A 5384-nucleotide genomic window follows, 5' to 3' on the forward strand; every position below is an offset into this window, starting at 1 on the left:
CTAGCCACCGGCAATTTGACTGCATGTCAGAAGGTCACAAAGACTGACTGTTCACAACAAGGACTGAATTTATTTCGGATGGCTAAAAAGAACAAGATTCATGGGAAAAAGGCGTTGTGGGCAGGGAACTCCAAACAACTAACACCTTGAAAAAGATGGATTTTCTACGAAGCGCGTTTCCATTTTGCTTCATTAGTCACATATACGGCACAGGAGTGGTAAATGGGTGGAGTGGATCTTCGCTTTGTTCAACAGAAGAGGTGACTACTTTTTCTAATTTTTAATTTTTTTCTATGATAATCTAATGAACTATCATGGACATCACTTCTATGACTTTGCTTTTTGATGTTTGTGCTTCGGGGACAACATTTAAGGGCTACTAAAGGTTTCCCGTCAGCATTGAGTCGTTGATTCATGCTTGCAACTGTGCATGTTTTGAAATGACCTTCGAATATTCGGCTGAGCGAGCACGGAAACAAGCCTGCACGCTTGTATGTAGACAATTCAACTTAGGCTATCTTCATGTATCCTGAAGTGTTTTCTAAATCTTGGCTATACCCTTATGCACAACCATTTCAAATTGTCAATAGTGTTTTTTTGTTGTTTTTTTGTTTTTAAATTTAGTGTCATATGGATCGCAAAAGCTCACTTTACGAGCACAATTGGATATTCTAACAACTGAGAGTGAACGCAAGAAGAGGGGTTTTTTTTGCTAGCCTTGAACAAAACTGGTCGGACAACCAGGAGTTTTTACTCGCGCTATTAAATTTCGTCAGACGGTGGGTGGGCACATCAAATCGACACATGAATTTCAGTGTCGTATATCGAAATCAATAGGACACAGAAATTAAACGTAATAAAAATACTAAGAGGGATTACAAAGGGAGCTGTAGACAGAACTGGTCGGACTACTAGGAGGGTTACGGGGGTCACACAGGCTGTGTTTTTAACAGAAGAGACTGGACTTTAAACAAAAATGCGCCATACCGTTTGTTTCAATAATGCACAGGTCTGTCCCGTTTTTGGACTATCATTGAATATTGTGTAAATTTTGGTAAGCAGCTTCAGCCTATTCATGACAATTCAATCGCTAAAAGTCGCGAAGAAATCACCATAAACTTTGTCAATAACAAGCCACATAGTTACTGTCTCTCTCGACTCATTCCTGACCGAGAGCCAACTCTCTCACGAATTGAAATATAGATACAAAAAGAAAATTTCAAATGATAGATGCATTTTCGGGTGTAGTTAACGCGCTCTAGTGTGGCCTCGATTTTCTTTGATCAGTCTTGGCGATAGGCGCGTGTACTTGTTTAAAATGCAAGTTGGGCTCCGCCATCTTGGATCCACCAGCTTGACTTTTAAAAATGCATGATTATTTCAGCAAACAATCTCAAAAGACATTGTAAGCAGACTAAAGACTTTCATTGGAACGAGTTTTTTTTTCCAATGAAAAAAATAACAGGCAGTTCGGCAGTGCCATGAAAAAAGGGCTGGGGGCTCTCGTTTTTCGTCCCCACCGACCAAGTAGAACGTCAGAAGTGGTTGGACGACCAGGAGCCGTTCCTAGCTTCTGGCAATTTGATTTGCATGTCATAGGTCACACAGACTGACTGTTTGCAACACGGACTGATTTCACTTCGGATGGCTAAAAAGAATTCGTTTCATGGAAATAAGCATGGTAGATTGAAAACTCAAAACAACTAACAACTTGAAAAAGATGCATTTTTACGAAGAGCATTCCATTTTGCCTAATCAGTCATATATATGGCACAGGACTGATAAATGGGTAAAGTGGATCTTCGATAAGTGCAACAGAAGAGGTGATTATTCGAAGGTACATTCTAATTTTTTTTCTACTATAATCCAACGATTACATCTATGACTTTGTTATTTGCTGTTTGTGCACCGGAAGGCATCAAGAAAGTGCTACTGAATGTTTCCCGGCAGTATTGAATCGACAATTCATGCTTGCAACTTATGTTTTCAAGTGACCTTCGAATACTCGGGTGAGCGAGCACGAAAACAAGCCAGCGCGACTGTATCTAGACAACTCAACCTACTGTATCTTCATGTATCCTGAATCCTAATTGTTTTCGACATCTTGGCTATACCCTTATGCACAACCATTTCAAATTGTCAATTGTGTTTTTTTTTTCTCTACTTTTTAAAGCTGGTGTCATATGGAAGGAAAAAAAGCTCTCCCGACGAGCAAAGAGGGATGTTTACACAATTGAGTGTGAACGCAAGAACAGGGGTTTAATACTAACCTTGAACAAAACTAGTCGGACGAAGGCCACCAGAGAATGGGTGGGCGGCCAAGAAAACTGTCGTATACAAATAAATGTACTCAATACAATTGACCTGAGTCCCAACATTCTTACTATAACTATCTGCAACGCAAGTGTTTTCTTTTTTTGCACGTCCTTGAGGCTTTGGTAGTGTGTTAAGTCGACACGGATCTTTTCATATTTAAACATGTAAGCGTAAATCTAGAATTTCAGTACCATCTCGTATATCGAAATCAAATCGACAGATGAATTTCAGTGTCGTATATCGAAAACAATAGGACACAGAAATTAAACGTATCAAAAATACTAAGAGGGATTACAAAGGTAGCTGAAGACAAAACTGGTCGGACTACTAGGAGGGTCACGGGGGTCACACAGGCTGTGTTTTTAACAGAAGAGACTGGACTTTAAACAAAAATGCGCCATACCGTTTGTTTCAATAATGCACAGGTCTGTCCCATTCCTGGACTATCATTGAATATTGTGTAAATTTTGGTAGGCAGCTTCAGCCTATTCATGACAATTCAATCGCTAAAAGTCGCGAAGAAATCCCCATAAACTTTGTCAATAACAAGCCACATAGTTACTGTCTCTCTCGACTTATTCCTGACCGATCGCGAGAGCCAACTCTCTCACGAATTGAAATATAGATACAAAAAGAAAATTTCAAATGATAGATGCATTTTCGGGTGTAGTTAACGTGCTCTAGTGTGGCCTCGATTTTCTTTGATCAGTCTTGGCGATAGGCGCGTGTACTTGTTTAAGATGCAAGTTGGGCTCCGCCATCTTGGATCCACCAGCTTGACTTTTAAAAATGCATGATTATTTCTGCAAACAATCTCAAAAGACATTGTAAGCAGACTAAAGACTTTCATTGGAACGAGTTTTTTTTTCCAATGAAAAAAGTGACAGGCAGTTCGGCAGTACCATGAAAAAAGGGCTGGGGGATCTCGTTTTTCGTCCCCACCGACCGAGTAGAACTTTAGAAGTGGTTGGACGACCAGGAGCCGTTCCTAGCTTCTGGCAATTTGATTTGCATGTCATAGGTCACACAGACTGACTGTTTGCAACACGGACTGATTTCACTTCGGATGGCTAAAAAGAATTCGTTTCATGGAAATAGGCATGGTAGGTTGAAAACAACTAACAACTTGAAAAAGATGCATTTTTACGAAGAGCATTCCATTTTGCTTAATCAGTCATATATATGGCACAGGACTGATGAATGGGTGGAGTGGATCTTCGATAAGTGCAACAGAAGAGGTGATTATTCGAAGGTAAATTTTAATTCTTTTTCCACTATAATCCAACGATTACATCTATGACTTTGTTATTTGTTGTTTGTGCACCGAAAGGCATCAAGAAAGTGCTACTGAATGTTTCCCGGCAGTATTGAATCGACAATTCATGCTTGCAACTTATGTTTTCAAGTGACCTTCGAATACTCGGGTGAGCGAGCACGAAACAAGCCAGCGCTACTGTATCTAGACAACTCAACCTACTCTATCTTCATGTATCCTGTATCCTAATTTTTTTTGACATCTTGGCTATACCCTTATGCACAACCATTTCAAATTGTCAATTGTGTTTTTTTTTTCTACTTTTTAAAGCTAATGTCATATGGAAGGAAAAAAGCTCTCCCTACGAGCAAAGAGGGGTGTTTTAACAATTGAGTGTGAACGCAAGAACAGGGGTTTAATACTAACCTTGAACAAAACTAGTCGGACGAAGGCCACCAGAGAATGGGTGGGCGGCCAAGAAAACTGTCGTATACAAATAAATGTACTCAATATAATTGACCTGAGTCCCAATATTCTTACCATAACTATCTACAACGCAAGTGTTTTCTTTTTTTGCACGTCCTTGAGGCATTGGTAGTGTAAACTGTTAAGTCGAAACGGATCTTTTCATATTTAAACATGTAAGCGTAAATCTAGAATTTCAGTACCATTTCGTATGTCGAAATCAAATCGACAGATGAATTTCAGTGTCGTATATCGAAATCAATAGGACACAGAAATTAAGCGTAATAAAAATACTAAGAGGGATTACAAAGGTAGCTGTAGACAAAACTGGTCGGACTACTAGGAGGGTCACGGGGTCACACAGGCTGTGTTTTTAACAGAAGAGACTGGACTTTAAACAAAAATGCGCCATACCGTTTGTTTCAATAATGCACAGGTCTGTCCCATTTCTGGACTATCATTGAATATTGTGTACATTTTAGTAAGCAGCTTCAGCCTATTCATGACACTTCAATCGCTAAAAGTCGCGAAGAAATCCCCATAAACTTTGTCAATAACAAGCCACATAGTTACTGTCTCTCTCGACTTATTCCTGACCGATAGCCAACTCTCTCACGAATTGAAATATAGATGCCAAAAGAGATTATCAAATGACAGATGCATTTTCGCTTGTTGTAAACGTGCTCTAGTATGGCTTCGATTCTCTTATGCGGTTTTGGTCGACCTTGGCGATAGGCGCTCATTTTAGTAGCTGTCACCTTGTTTCTGAGTCAGCGGTGGTCACGGTTTGGTTGGAAGTTGATTCCAAACCACGCCTAGACAACTGTTGACTTACTCCTGATAGCCAACCGACTTATAACCTGGAATCCAGTCTACTACTGGCTCGGCCTACCGTAGTTAGTGCAGGCTTTGTACGGGGCCAGTGTAGCTCCCAGCCGCCGGGGTAATCGGCCACACCCAGTAGGATTTTCACGCAGACTTTAGCCCAGTGGGATATTAGCCGGCCAGTAGTACCGTAGATGGCAAATTTAACTCCTACCGTGCAAAACTCCTACCGGGTGTGAAAGATTATCCAGGCGGTAGAAAGACCATCCTGTCCCGAAGGTAGCCTGGCCAATCCACGGTAGACTGGATTCCAGGTTAACCGACTTATTTCAGACGTTCCTTCCACGGCCGTTTTCTTTCTTTAGAATTTGCTAAATGTTTGACAATGAGATGATGCAAAATGCATAAATGTTTTGACGTTTGTTTTTAACCACCACTTGAAAATGTCCTAGACTTGGACAGCTGCGGACTAGACTTAAGCAACAAGATTTCCTATGATTAGGACAACTGCGGACTAGACTTA

The 5384-nt window shown here is 40.5% G+C and overlaps 2 protein-coding genes and 1 long non-coding RNA gene across 4 annotated transcripts in view; 1 reads left to right on the forward strand and 2 right to left on the reverse strand.

Annotated features, from left to right (window-relative positions):
* Positions 1 to 5384, reverse strand: part of LOC118404941 — a gene marked incomplete in the record, with an annotated part of 125594 nt that overhangs the window by 62465 nt on the left and 57745 nt on the right.
* Positions 1 to 5384, reverse strand: part of LOC118404956 — a 15516-nt gene that overhangs the window by 7678 nt on the left and 2454 nt on the right. The gene's annotated exons all lie outside the window — the stretch shown is intronic.
* Positions 34 to 5384, forward strand: part of LOC118404963 — a 13394-nt gene continuing 8043 nt past the window's right edge. For both annotated transcript variants that reach the window (XR_004829829.1, XR_004829828.1), the window contains exon 1: positions 34 to 260. This is a non-coding gene — a long non-coding RNA (uncharacterized LOC118404963). The remainder of the gene's footprint in view (positions 261 to 5384) is intronic.

Source organism: Branchiostoma floridae, chromosome 17, assembly GCF_000003815.2.
Source record: "Branchiostoma floridae strain S238N-H82 chromosome 17, Bfl_VNyyK, whole genome shotgun sequence".
In the NCBI taxonomy this organism is placed as follows: Eukaryota; Metazoa; Chordata; class Leptocardii; order Amphioxiformes; family Branchiostomatidae; genus Branchiostoma; species Branchiostoma floridae.